This window comes from Phalacrocorax aristotelis, chromosome 16, assembly GCF_949628215.1.
Source record: "Phalacrocorax aristotelis chromosome 16, bGulAri2.1, whole genome shotgun sequence".
NCBI classification, from domain to species: Eukaryota; Metazoa; Chordata; class Aves; order Suliformes; family Phalacrocoracidae; genus Phalacrocorax; species Phalacrocorax aristotelis.
In genome coordinates this window covers 9,553,449-9,569,288 of record NC_134291.1, presented here as the reverse complement: position 1 = coordinate 9,569,288, position 15,840 = coordinate 9,553,449, and the positions used below count along the sequence as shown (strand labels likewise).

The following is a 15,840-nucleotide window of genomic DNA, read 5'->3' as shown; positions in this document are numbered from 1 at the left end:
AACCCCAACCACCCACAACCCAAAAAACCCCACCAAACCAACAAGCAGAAGATACTTATGCTCGAAATTACAGATCTAGTTTATTGTTTGCTAGTTAACATATTTCCACATAGCACAAAATGGCAATATTAAGAAGTGCTGTGCTGTTAAAATTACCCTCAAGTTTTCTGAAATGATAGTTCATCTCTGAAGCACCACCTCCCTCTTCTCCCCACTAAATGCACTTCTGAGTTCCAGAAGCCCTGTCGCACGCCAGCACACTGAAATTCTTCACTCCTAACTCTCAGTGCCTTGTACATACAATAATTAATGCTTTCTACTTCTTTTAAAGAAAGCAAATTTGAAACTCAAAGCAAGGTCAGAAATATGTAAAAGCCTTCCTGTGTGGGATAGTACCTTCTCTATTGGTCTATAGGAAGTAGAGATTTAAATTATGTTTTATCATGTGTGCTATCATGGTTTATGGTTGGACTTGATGATCTTAAGGGTCTTTTTTAACCTAAATGATTCTATGATTCTATGTAGTCTTTGTCTTTCCAGGTTTTGCAAGCTATGGACAAATGATCAGGATACACAACAGTCCAATAATTGCAGGCAAAACAAAGGGTAATTGGACAGAACTTGAAAGTTATCCTCCTGTATTCCAGGACTAGATACCTTTTACAAATGTATTTTAGCAGATTCCCAGTACAGCAAGATGAAGTAGCTTCAAACATTTCAAAAATGGACAGTATCAAACTAACTGTTGTCAAAAAGATGTGGGTCAGACTTCTGCAGATACAGCATGTTTGAGATCTGTCTCAGATAATGTATAAACTCAAAGAATTTATTACTGCTAGCAGTTTTGCTGTAATTATGTGTAAGGACGCTTCAGTAGAGGCAACTGTTCTTCTCACTAAAACAGCAATAGTACTCTTTGAAAATACCAATTTCTGATCAGATTGGTATGCATAGGCTGCTTATGCAATAAATACACTAAGATACTGCCTTTTACATTATTTCAAGAGTTTTATTGACCCATGAAAGTGGACTTAGCATATATTTACATGGAGAGGAAATATCACACATTTGAACCAAGGCACTGGTGACCATACACAAAGATGGATCAGGAATTACAAGAGTAGCTCTGCCGTTCCGGCTGTGAGGCACCACTTGATCTTCATTGTCAAGGCAGCAAGTTTACCACTTCAGTAACTGAATTATTTTTCAGAAGCTGTTAAAATGCTGTAATCAAACTGTCAAGCTGAATTAATGAGAGGCCTTTGCTGATGCTTAAAGAGCAGTTCAGAAGAATGATTATGTGGTGGTGAAGAAATGTGCACTTCCCAAACAGTTGTGGTATCAGACTGTATAATCCAGCAAGCCAGTGCCACCTGTTCTGTCATCATCTTCCTACTAAAGGTTGTGGCCCTTTATACTTGCTAATGGAGCTGTTCATGTAAACATTCTTTAACCTGTCAGTAAAACGAGCTGGGCTAAGCATTTTAAAACAGATCTTTGTTACCCACCTTATCCGGTAATGTTGGAACAGAAGCTAATATCTGTCCACAACTTTGTACCCACTAGAGTTGTCCATTTTATGGCTCCTAAACTATTGAGTGGTATATTCCTTGCTTCTAGCATTTTTGTGCTTCCCAATTCGGTTGTACAGAAGGAGCTGGACTCTACCCTGCTTCGTGCAAAGACTCCAGAAATGTTAATTTCCATTTTCAGTCCCAGTTCTGCTGCATATGTCAGGGAGCCAGTCTGGGTTCAAAGAACCAAAAAAAGCTTCCAGCAAGAGCTGCACTTGCACACAATGCTGTTGGCATCAGCTTGAACAGTCTGACCCTTTCTCTTCTGCCCATTTGGCACTAACCATGTATCAATAATCTAGCAACACAGGAGAAAAATATTAACTACTCCCCTCACCCCCAAATAACATTGAGCGTGTTATTCTCAATCAGCTAGGAAGTCATGGTTTTGGTTAGCTCTTTAGCACACTATGTTTACACTGTACAGTTAATTACCTTGTGTTTAAACATGAGTTGCCATGTCGTGCTAATGCACTGCTAATTACCTGAAACAGATGAAGTTTACTTGCACACACCAAATGTACTGAAAAAAGATTTTACTGCTTACTGAACAAGCAAGTTGGCTTTGGTTTGAGTTTTTTTTTCCATCATTAACACAGAAAGGAAGGAAATTCTTGATTAGCCAATATCTGCCTACCCTTAAACATGTTACTATACCACAAATTATGCCTTATAAAAGCACATTCTTAAATCAGCACTATCAACATGACAGCAGCAGAACATTAACATAATCCAACTGCTTTCACTTTAGCATCCTCAGCCCATGACTTACAAGATAACTCTGTAGTTTCCACGCCCTCAACATCTGGCCCAAGTGATATTTCAGTTCAGGGCGCTGGTTTCCAGGAACTACTATTTTTATTTCAGCAAATAATAATTTTCAGCCTTTCTAAATCAATTCTGTTTATAGGCTGGCTTTGCTACAAGGCAGTTCATGCTTTCCCCAAGCACAGCTGTTCAAAGCTGTAGCTTGTATCACATTTGCAAACAATTAGTACGTTAAAAGCAGTGTACAATACAGGAGAAATATTGCAATTCTATTTACTTAAGAGAGCACATGTGTTTTGGCCAACAGCAGGTATTTCATTACAGGCATTCTGAATATCAGTTGTAATTAAAACAGTAGTGTGCTCTCTCCATTATTCAAAGCTTTTAACAGCTCTAACCCCTCTCAACACACCAGATATCCTACTGAGAGTAATTTCTCCCCCACAGACACAGGATAGGGGAGATACTCCCCTGCTCTGGGCAGGCCCACTGTTTCTCATCCATTCCAGAGCACAATTACTCTTTTTTTTATTGTGAACGATTTGGGTTTTGTTTTTTTTTTTCAAAGTAGATGCTGAGCAGCTTTTCCACAGTGAATACAACAATAACATCCCTGACTTCTTCCACTGCTATCACTACTGACAGCTCTTCCACTAGGTGTTCACTTTTGATAATAAAGATATTTCATCAGGTTCTTGAATGATATGTTTGTACCCCTTAAATCATTCTAACAGATTCACTTCTTACTGATTCCTGGCTACGTTTTCCTCACTCATTGCTTCCCCTGTTTCCTACTCCTCGACTCCTCTCCCAGCTGTTTGAAGACCTGGTGTTCCCAGCCTCCCCGTTTGAAGGGGCACAATTTTGAAGCAACTGTTTGCAGATTACATCAATATTGCAGAAACGGATGTTTTCATTGAGCCTTATTTTGAAAGCCACACTCTCCCCACCTTCTCTGGCTGCCTCTTTCTATCTGTTTTCCTGTTGTTCATTCTGAAGATGTAAGGTATCCGTTTTATTTATGTGGCAGGCAGGCCGGAATAGTGATCTTAGATCTTCAAGCTTCAAATTATTCAAAACATGAAACTACCTGGAAGGGAAGGAGGCTGCTTGGAAAATAATTCCTTTCCCCCAAAGGTTTGAACTTTGGATGTTTTTGCAGGGTGGAATGAGAGTTGTGAACCAACTGCCACCACTTCCACTTCTTATGTTAAGGCACCTCACCCCCCCATCAGCCACAAAAGAGCGATTTCTAACCCTCACCTACAGGCATTGCTTTTAAAGCGCTACAACAACAGGAAACAAGCCAGGTCAACAGCGCACGCACGCTGCCTGGGAATAGAAAGTATTTCTTGCCCACCCCTTCCCTGCAGAGTGGCGAGGCAGCACGGCGCAGGAGCCGAGGACGCATTTTTACCCAGATGACAACACGTCTCCACCACGCTGTGATGCACCTGCTGACGAACAGGGACACCCAGGGAGAGACCAGGTGTTGGCCAGCGCTGGGCCAAGTCAGGCCATGACACCTTTTATGACTGTCGCTACAGTAACACATGCTCTTACCTACGCCAGGAATGACTAACTGGGAGCGTTCACAAAAATAGCCCAAGCACGCAGGCAATCTGTCCCTTTGCCCAACAGCATAAACAGCCCTCTCCAGAACTTGCAAACCCTCTTCCTTTTCCCTGCAGTGGACAAACACACACCCCATCCATCTTCAGCTGAGCCCCAGAAACCACCTACTTCACAGCACTGAGAAAACACACGGCACACTGTCGGCTTGCTTTGCACAGAGAGAGGGCGTATAAACCATCCTCTCATTTACCAGGTGAGAAGTGTTTCAAGACTGAAGAAATCAAGCTTATGCTTCACAAAAACATGTTGATTTTTCAGAAACTGGGGAGGGAAGGGTATTTATGGTGCTATCAGGTGTCTAAACAGCTTGTTTACTTTAACTACTGTATTTTTACCACTGGGCATCAGCTATCCAGAATGTGTTGCCTGCTCATGCCCATTCCACTCTCTAACAAAGAGATCAACAATTTGTAAAGCAGAAGTCACTCAGCTAAAGGCAAACAATCTACAGCTTTTCCAGCAAACCACAGAAAAGCTCAATCCACAGTACAGGGAGAAGCAAACTCAAAGGAAGAAATTTCTTGTAATACTTCTGCTTGTATGTGACTTCTGGTTATGGTAGTGGAACTTTATTTTACAACCCTTCAGTAGTCTTAATTCAAATGGGCAAGGCTGAATTTTGACCTCAGACAGACACCCCGGTTGCAACCACAAGCTAGGGGAGGTAGGGAGCCCATGCACACATGGAAAGGAAGACCAGGCTCACAAAGCAGATTCAGAAGAAGGCTAGAGCATCAGACCCTCGTGGCTGATCAGAAGGCTATCAGCAATTAGAAAATTCACAAACTATACATACTTGGGTGCACCTAGGATCAACTGGGATGCTTAACAGCATTTACTCAGTCTCATGGTTCACAACCCCACTATTCACAATGCACACCTGGACTTGTTTTCTCACCCTGTAAGGCAAACTCAGGTGCAATTCCAGACTAGCAATAAGAAAACTTTAAACAAACACCTTCTACTCATCAGACATTTGGCCCTCCACTAGCATAGTGCAGATTCTGCAAGCTATATAGAGTTCCTCAACTAACAAGGACAGTTACCTACTTGTTGTACCCACCTGGAAAGTAACACTGAAGAGTCATGCAAGGCTAGACATCTTTGGAAGGTGGAAAATGGTGTCTCAGGACACAGGTTCTTATCTTAGAGAGGAATCACAAGTCAGCAACTAAGTCAAGGGGAAGTCGGGAATGGGGGAAGAGCAACATGACTTCAGCTCCAGCAAGCAAATGATCCACTTTCATGCAGTTCACTTATTTGGGCTACTTTTGGCATTGCACATTTAAATCTAGCATGAGGGTGGGGGTATACTGCTACAGATATTCTTAACAATTCCCTTCCTCTGACCAAAGAAACAACCAAACTATGCCTTCATAAACCCTTTGGAAAGGGGATTCAGTCCTTTTGCCTTCCAAGCAACCTCCAGATCACTGCAGGTCCTTTCAGACACCAGTGACATCATTACTTAATTTCTCCTTACCCTACTGTAATTTGGCAACTTCATATCCAAGCTAAAGATCAGTGTAAACTAAGTCAATTTGGAAAATTAGTAATATTTTAGAAAAGAGAATCAAATTAAATGCAAACAAAAAGTTTCAAAATTATTCACCCCCCACTTAAATTTTACATTACACTGAGGACTAGAATTGTTTCAGAATTGCACAGAAATTCCTCGTATTTTAGCACCCAGCTGAGTACCTTTAGCCTTTTTGAAATTTAATCATTTTAAAGTTCACAGGTAGAAAACAATAACCTGTTCTCTTCCAGTTCTTGAGAACACGTTGAGATTGACTTCTGTTTGCATACGCTTTCAGAGCTCACATGAGTTACAGTAAGTCATATTTACATCAGAAAAAGCAAACTTTTATAAGCATTCGTACTTGAAGACACTCTAGTGCCTGTTTTAGACAATTACATTGTCAACTTTATAGATAAAGCAAAGCAATTATTTTCACACGAACAATTTAGAAAGTGATTGAACCAATGCCCAGAGCAGCAAACTAGGACCTCACTGTCAAATGACTAACATGTCAAAGGTACATACACCACGCTTATTTTACCTAGTCATATACAGTTCGATTTAGCCACATTTACTAATTAAGTACGGGATAGTCAGTAGCAAGTCAATGTTTTTCATAATCATTCAGTTGGAGAAACAACAGATTGGGTAACTAAATTCACACATATTGCAACAGCCAACTATTCCAATCACATTGCTTTTTGCAACATCTACACAAGGGAAAAAGGGTATGCTGTATTAATAAAATGCTTTCATAAAAATCTGCAGCAAGGTTCAAAACTTCTCAGGGTATTTTCCCTGCTTGTTGCTACTAAACAGACCAGAAAAAGCATTTTCTACAGAACAGAAATTCCTTTCCTGCTAAGTAAAGAAAAAGTCTTACAGGTTATTAATAAGCATTGTAATACTTTCCGCTGTATCTGTCAGTTGCATCGGAAGAACAAGCCCTAAATACTACTCAGGAAGCCACTAACTTGATTACTGATAATGCCACAATTTGACTTCATGCAGATTGCCATCACTGTTTAAAGGGAAAGATGTTTAACTGGTGGTGTCTCAGATTTGCCCAATAATCCTTCTGTGCCACCACTCTTTCAACAGGCACCTCCTGCTTTGGCAAACTGCCATCACCTAGACTGGGGAAAATAGCACTTCTTTAGGACTAATGGGGCTTATTATTACTTTGGGTTACTCGATAGTCATCTCCAAGTGTCAGACTGAAGACAGATATATGATTCATACTCTAAATCTGTCCTCCATTTGGTAGGAAGAAGTGGTGTGTTTGTTTTAGACTACCTTTACAACATCTGTGTGGTATGACAGAAGAGCTACAAAAGAGCTCACATTAACATAGACAGGACCACCCTAATGCATTAAGCCACTGTTCCCAAACCAGGCTAGAAGCATTCTACGCGTCTCCCCATTTGGGAGTACCTGCACAAGCCAATAGAATCTGAAATTCATGTTTGCTCTCAGAAATTATAGATTCCACTCGATTTACTAGAGGCTTAACCAGTATCTTCCTTCCAGCACTGAGGGATATGAGAGGACTGTTGCTATTCTTTTTGCTTATTTAAAATAAATAACAGAGCTCTCAGCATCAGACAAAATTCCTTCTGCTAAGAGATAGAAGACTTCATTTCAGGTCCTTTGAAACAAAGCACAGTATTAGTGATCCTTATTGCTTACAGTCTTTATTTAAGCGACAGTTTAAATCTCAAATACATCTCCAGTAATCCATTACCACTACTTTGCCACACGAGTAGCCTAGAAAGCCAATTCCCATGTATTTATCCCAGAATGATCTCAGTGAAGCAGGGGACACAGCTATTGGAACATTATCTGTACATAAATTTCATCTTATCCAGCAGATTTATACCATAAAAGACAAAAAAAGGATACAAAATCCCAATGTCAACATCCTTTCCTATCCCCATTCAAAATTCTAATTATGACAAATTAAATCCCCCTGGCATCTCCACAAGTTAATGTATCCCATGGTTAACATCTATTATTCCTTTTACATCCACTAGTCATTACTTTTAAATGAACTACATAGAAAGTGTTAGTAATTACCATCACACAACAGCCCCATGAAATCTTTGTGTCAGGGATCTAGTTACCCATCCAAGATAATACTTCAAAGCTCACTTTCCAACAGGAGTAAGAAGGAAGTTTTGCTTCACCTTTCAAGTTCACGCAACTGGATTTGAGAAACGGGGGGGGGGAGAGAGGAACAAAACCCCAGTAATACGCATTTTAAATCTAAGCACAAAAATGAAAAATTTTATATCAGTATCAAGTACTATTAAAAGAATGCAGTCCAGCATGTTCAACAGAAGTCAACGCTAGGATCACAGCCAAAATAGATGATGCCACTCACTATGGACTAGAGCACACACACACACACAAACCTTCCACAGAGCATACCTCTAACAGAGTTCAACCAGGTTATGACAACTAAGCTGGTTAACTTCTAAAGTACCTCCATCAGGAGTTCTCTAAGCCTCATTTAAAAAAAAAAAAATCATATTTCTGTGCAAATGCTTTTAAGGTAAGAATAAGCCAAGTTAAACAGCCAGCATTTAGGTACACTTCGGGATACTTAAATGAAAGATCCTAAGCAAGATTTTAAAGTACTGTCAACGAGATTATACTTCTAATGAAAACTATAAACCTATCAGAGAGATAAATAAGAGGGGTTGTTTACTGAAGGCTAGGACAGAAGGGTCAGGTAAAATGATAATGGCAAATAAGGAGTCTTCAAAATTACTGGAATTTTTAAGGTGGGTGCTGCTAATAAGGCCCTTAATACAAGCTTGTATTTACAATGCTTCAAAATAATCAAATAAAAATTGTTTAATGTTAGCTAAGCAAATCTATTCTATTTTAACATTTTCCCCAAAGACCTAAGAAAGGTCAGCTACTGCATTAGTTTCTCTGCCTTCACTGATAAAAGATTAATTATTAATCTTTCCTATTCTCCTTCCATGATACATCACTTACACCAAAACCTTCATCAAGCTGCACTACAGTTTAATTTTGACAAAGACAAAAAGGTAAGGAGTTAAACATTGTCCAGAAATTCAGAAAAATTTAACTTCTTCCTATTTAATGTTTTGCTGAACACTGAAATGAAGTGGTATTTACAAGAAATTTAACATTTCCCCTAACAGAAGAAATAAAAGAAGTTGAAGCTTAAAACAAATCATGCAGTAAGTCATAGAACAGTAAACAGTGGGTGGAGGAGAATCACTTGATTTTGCTACATATTGGGACATCTATTTTTTAAAAAACATGAATATATAGAACCACAGAAACACTAGGAGCTTTCTACAAAGAGAATGAATCGCAGCTGCAGGACAGCAGAGACTCGCAGGATCCTCACCCTCTGGCTGTAACCTGATGGCCACAGTCACAGAACAATGTCTGGGCTCTGCTGGCCTCCAGAAGGAAGGCACAGTCCCAAGAGGACTTGACTCCAATGAAGCAACATGCATCAGCACTAGACTAAGAACAGGGCAGCAGCAAATCTGCTAAAGTGTGAGGCAGAAAACTAGCCAGCCAAACATGCCTCTGGTAGTTAGCACAACGCTTCCAAGCTGCCAGAGCTGGGAGCTGAAACATGTCAGCTAGGACTTCTGCAGTTCAACAGACCTGATGACATGCTGTCATGCCATGATGACAGAGGGTGCTGTCCTGCCATCATATCGGTGTAGTGTTTTCCAAGCGCTACAGGTAAAATTTTATTTTGCAACAGAACTGCTTCTCTGAAATTCAAAGGAGAAGCTGGAAGAGGTACAGAGTGAGTATTGTTAATGTTAGCTACCAGTTGAGCCCAGAAACTGCTTAACGTGCATCTCTTCAAGGGCTCTTGTTTCAACACAGCCTCTACTAATGTTTGTTTCCCAACCAATTGCAATACTACTGGTAAAGCTCCTCAATAATCTGAGTATTATATATGTTGGTAAAGCACTGTGAAAAGAACTGTTGTAACAGCAAAAAGTTGCTTTTATCATGCACTCAACTCATAAGGTAGGATTTTTTTTTTCCAGATTACTCACACACTTTCAGTAGGGCCCGAGGGAATGGCAGAATGGCAGGAAGATGTGCCAGGGAGGGTTTAGGAAATATCAGGAAAAGGTTCTTCCCCCAGAGGGTGGTGGAGCCCTGGAACAGGCTCCCCAGGGAGGCATCACAGCACCAGCCTGGCAATATTCAAGGAGCACTTGGACAAGGCCCTCAGAGAGACAGTGTGAATTTGGGCTGTCCTGTACAGGGACAGGAGATGGACTTGATGATCCATGCGGGTCCCTTCCAGCTCAGGACGTTCTATGATTCTATGATAATAACATATTCCTCGGCTCTTCGCAGCAGATTCAAACTGCACCAGAGTGTAATTTCATTAAAGAAGGTTTACTCCCAGTTGGCACAAAGAGAACAAAAAAAATTCTAGCACATTGTATTTTCTCCATTCATATGGTTTCCTCCTACGAACTACTTTACTCTTGCTTATCATTCACAATTGCAAGCAACAAGTAGCATCTTTTCCTTCCGAAACACTCAGCATTAAACAGTTGAAAGGGACCTTTTACTAGTTCCCTAATTCCCTCAACAAAACAATACAAGATAATAAAACCACAGACAAATCCCGCCTCTCTCCCTCCATCACAAGTTTTTGAGATTTAGTCATTTCCTATACCATATATTGCTGTCTTTATAAAGTACCTTCGAATACTTATTTTTTCCAGGTGAACTAGTTGCTTGCATGAAAACTACCCCCAAAAAATAATTTGGCCATGAGAGAGAAGAGAAATGCCCCATATAAACAAAGGTTTACAGACCCAGATCTGAAACTCGCTGTAGTAAGGGATTTAGAAATGAACACATGAAAACCAGAGCACACTCACAGAAAGGCAAACTTTTGTCACAGCCTAAAGCCAGCTTTTTCCACTTTTATCTTCTAAAACCACTTTACTACCTGGCTGAGGCACTCTCTTCAGAGTCACCCTGACAAGCCAAATGGGAGTAAAAAGCCACCGGTCTGTTAACAATTCTGAGCAATAAATATATAACTGCTGCATGTGCTCTCTTTTTAAAGGGAGGAGAGACTAAATCAGAATCTGCTGGTGCTGCAGAAGTCATGCATCTCAATAGAAAATGTTCTATTATTACAGAAATAAAGCATCAAAAGCTTACACCTAAAAAATTACACCCTATGGCGAGGTAGAATATAAAACTATGCAGCATTGTAACTCTGTCCCTCCCATCGCGGTGGAATGAAAAAAATAATGAACTCCTCATTAATCTGATGAAAGATTATCTAAAACCTCTGTGGATTAGTCCACAGTTGAAAATGCTGTCTGCATCACTGATTAAATTAAAGGTCACTATAAAAATCTTTAGGGGAAATTTTGACCAAGTGACTTACAGAAAAGCATGTTTCCAAAATGAAGTAAAATAAGCTGCCTTGAATACTAAATTAAAAAGGGCTTATCAGAATTGTATTACAGGCTCATTTTTCCCAAAAATTCAGAAGTTCATCAATAGGTAAAACTGCCTACAGGTAACAAGTGAACATTCAAGGAGTTTTTTTACATTTACATTCATTTCACCAACAAAAATATTCAGTCAATATTCACAGCAACTGCAAAGTTAAAATAACCACCATACACCTTCGTATGAAAACAGCAGAAAAGGTATTAAATATGCTTGTCCGCATGAAGCTAAACACAAATACACAGATGTGCAGCACCAATTAATAACAAACTGTAGGTCCCCATGTAAAATGTAGTAAGGAAAGATCATTAAAAAAGGAATGGAATCTACAGATTTACAAACCATACCCCATAGGTATCTAAAGAGATTTTTTTCTTCCCCACTGGATTTTTAATGATTCGTCAAATTTTCCACTTCATACGTACAGCCTTCATTCTAATGTTATGTTTTGCAGGACAAAACACAGTAGACAGTCATGGCTTCTTTATTTCTCAGAGATGTTTTCAAAATTAGAGAAGGAGGTATTCTCTGGTTTAACTAAACAGGACTAAAGCACTTAAAAGTATTTAGGTCTGGACCAAGCACACATCCATAAGCAGCAAGGCAATAACTCTTAGAAAAATAGCTACAGAACCACGATGAACCAGTGATGCCACCTATTCCAGAAGGTCACAATGGCAGAGCAGGAAAAAAGCCGGGGAGGTGGGGGGAGATTCTTTCCACTCAGCCTCTCACAGACCAACTCAAAGAAGTGGAGTATCTTTGCAACACTGCATATACTCGATGAGCCCTCCTCTCTACCAGCAAAGTCCTCACAACTTCATCTATACAAATGTCAGCAGGACTTTTTGCTACCCTGCATTGCCGCACATCTGCGAATGTGTCTTTGCATGCATATTGGGAATGGACAGGTCAGTATGTTTCCGCTAAAAGAAATGTCTATGTTGTTGTCTACAGAAGGTTACTTACACTGACATCTGTTGGGTTTTTACCAATGTGCTGCAGCACATTATCTCCATCCCCTCCAACACAGCCACGTCATTGCAGTTGCCTTTACAACCCCTCTACACCCTGTGAGAAGCACAGAAGTACAGAACTCCCTACAGGAATGTAGATGACTTCACATATCTAGGATCTTGGCATGCCCCAGGCACAATGCCCTCATTATCTGAGGATTATCTGGTTTCTGATCTTTCTCATCCTCCAGCACTGGTGGTACTTTTTCAACTTTTGGATCCCCAGGCAGTTGGCAACAAAACAAAATAACTAATCAAAGCAAGGCTACTCTCAGAATTGTCTATGGGAAGGAGGAGGGCTACATCTGCATTTTTAAAAAAAAAAAAAAAAAAAGGAAGTATTCATACCTCACCAGAAAGGTACTTCACACATGAAAATTAATTAACTAAGGTACCTGAAGATACATAGCAAGCTACAACTATTAACATAGAGAACTACTGTTAGAGGGCACGTTGATTACATTTGCTTACTTCCTTGCATCTCATCTACCTAAGGAAAGCAAAAAGTGCCTTTGATAAGTGCAGAAAATGCATTCCAGATAGAACAGAACAGGATTTCTCAGAAGTTTTTACAAGCATAACCCCCAGAGGGTCCAAAGGACAGAAACGCTTAGGAAAAGGACAATAAATAGGACTTCATAACATGCAGGTCTTTTCAGAGTTGCAACTGAGTTTGAGAAGTGGTGAGACAAAAGTAATTCAAGAGTAATTCAACCCAAAAGTAAGACTGTTCTGCAAGGTTTCTTAAAAAACATTGTTCCTAGCACTTCGAGAGGCAGTCTTGCCAACAGCTCTATGCTATTCATTGAGTAGTTTTGCCTGTCATTGGATTCCATGAAAAATCAAGGGAGAAAGGTATTACCAGCATTTCATGCTACCTGGAAACTCCCAAGGCAAGAAACATAAATCAGGACCACATGAACAAAAAAGCTCTTCATGATCTGATTTTGGAAGGAAATGGCTTATGAACTAGATTTCCAGACTTGTCCAAAAGCCCTGAGCAGGTAATCATGTTATTTTGAGTTTCAATATTATTAGGATGGCGAGAAAAATTTTCTTTTAACCTACCTCACTGAAGAGTAGTGTTCATACAGTACTTGGAACAAATAACATCATAGAGAATCACTAACTTCTTAAAATGGTAATAGCAAAGACTAAGAACCCAGTTAAAACAGCTGAAGAATCATACAACCCATCATCTTCTAGCAACAAGTGGGCAGAAATCATAAACTACTATTATTAGCTTCTATGCTTTAAATTCCAATTCATAGTAGGATCCATAGAAGGTTAACATAATGTAAAGTCAGCTCTGAAGAAACTTTGTCCTAAGAATAGCAGGAAAACAAAATGTCAATTTCAGAATTGGTGAGTGCCAGACATCTCTCTCTGCTTAAGGCAACATTCATCTCATTTCATTCAGATTTATGTTCCGCTCAAATACCTAGAAACCGAAACGCAAAAGTTCAGCAGCAGCATAGCTTCCAACTGCAGGATGCAATGCAGTGTGATAACAACAGAACATCATAGAATCATAGAATACTTTGGGTTGGAAGGGACCTTTTAGAGGTCATCCAGTACAACCCGCCTGCAGTCAGCAGGGTAATCTTTAACTACATCAGATTGCTCAGAGCCCCATCCAACCTGACCTGGAACGCTTCCAGGGATGGGGACTCCACTACCTCTCTGGGCAACCCTGTTTCAGCACTTCATCATTGTAAGAAATTTCTTCCTTATCTAAATCTACCCTCCTCTAGTTTAAAACCATCACCCCTTGTCCTGTCACAACAGGCCTTGCTAAAGAGATTGTCCCCATCTTTCCTATAGTCCCCCTTTAAGCACTGGAAAGCCACAATAAGGTCTCCCTGCAGCCTTCCCTTCTCCAGGCTGAACAACCCCAACTCTCCCAGCCTGTCCTCCTAGGAGAGGTGCTCCAGCCCTCGGATCATTTTTGTGGCCTCCTCTGGACCCGCTCCAACAGGCCCATGTCTGTCCTGTGCTGAGGGCTCCAAAGCTGGACGCAGCGCTGCAGTGGGGTCTCACCAGAGCGGAAGGGCAGAATCCCCTCTCGTCCTGCTGCCCACGCTACTGGGGATGCAGCCCTCTGGGCTGCGAGTGCACATTGTTGGCTCATGTCCAGCTTTTCAGCCTCCAGTACCCCCAAGTCCTTCTCTGCATGGCTGCGCAAAATCCCTTCATCCTCCAGCCTGTACTGGTACTGAGGGTTGCCCTGACCTGGGTGCAGGACCCTGCACCTGGCCTTGTTGAACCTCAGGACGTTCTCACAGGCCCACCTCTCCAGCTTGTCTAGGTCTCTTTGGATGATGTCCCGTCCTTCCGGTGTGTCAACTGCACCGCTCAGCTTGGTGTCATCTGCAAACTTGCTGAGGGTGCACATGATCTCGCTGTCTATGTCATTGATGAAAATATTAAATGGCACTGGTCCCAGTACAGACCCCTGAGGGACACCACTTGTCACCGGTCTCCATATATCAAGCCGTTGACCACTACCCTCCGGATGTGACATCTAAGATATTGAAATTTTCCCAAGACTGAAATGGAACCTAGATGGCCCCTACAACCTGAATTTTTCCCATGGTAAAGCACACTTTCTGCTTATCAAGAAAGAACACCACAAAACCAAACACACAACACAGAAACACTGTCAAACCCTGATGAGCAAAGATATTAAGCAAGGCTCAATTAAAAACATTAGGACAGACAAACCAGACTTTCCCAGCTCCCAACTATCAAGACATAAGGCATCTGAGGATTTTTTCAGCTTGCCAAAAAGCTTCTAGAGCTTTGCAACTGTCACACACATTTCAGAATAGTCTCTCAAAGATTAATTTTGCATTAACAAGTGGTTTAAGCATTTTATGATTAAAAATACTGGACAAGAGAGAGAGGACAAAAAAAAACCCACTCAAGTGCACAGGGCTGAAGCAACCATCAAATTCAGAGTTTTTATTATTATATATATATTACAGTACATTAAAATATTTTACAAAATCCACAAAAGTATTAAGGCAAAAGAAGTAGAAGTATGTGGCAAAAGCATCCACGTGTGTTCTCATTTAAATATGTGTTTTGTTATCTTTCACATAGTATTTAGAACTCTAAATGTTTCAAGGTGTAAACTTATTGACAGACATTGGCAAGAATCTCCCCTGGGCTTTGTTATCCTGAGCATGAAAGAGGTCCCTATCAAAACCAGGTAGCTAAAATCAAAGCCACTAGCTTGATTTGCATTCCCTTCCATTTCTTGCTTTAGACACAGAAGAAAGCAAGAGCTAATGGATCAGTTTAATACATTAAAGCTTTCTGGTGATTTGGGGTTTTTTTTCCCTCTTTTGCCCTCAAGAGCTACAATACATTTTAATTGCAACATATGATAGGCCAATTACAGATTGCCTGACCTTAACAGCTGCTTTACAGGCTTGACTCTTACTGAAATCAACTGAGTCAGAAAACGATGAGCACCTCCCACAACATATTTTTTTAATCCTAATTGCTAAGAAACTATGGCAAGTAGATACATGAAAGAAAATCAACTTCACTAGCAATCTGAATTAAGAGGATCATTTTACATAAAAGTAGGTATAAAGGCACTTTATTTCTCATACAGAAAATCAGTATACTGCGATGACAAAGTGAGGTCCTTACACATCTTAAAGCCCTTTGGTTCACACTTCTAAGCAACAAGAATGTGAGAGGATCTTCCCTACTCTGTTTTGCTCTCTGAAAATGTTAACTGTTAACACCTCTAGAAAGATAATTTGTCATGTGAATATTCTCAAAAAAAAAGTGAACAAAATAAGATTGGGAA

At 40.3% G+C, this 15,840-nt stretch overlaps 1 protein-coding gene across 2 annotated transcripts in view; it reads right to left on the bottom strand.

The window, feature by feature from the left end:
• TEX2 (testis expressed 2) overlaps window positions 1–15,840 on the bottom strand; it is a 61,261-nt gene that overhangs the window by 32,200 nt on the left and 13,221 nt on the right. The window lies entirely within an intron of this gene.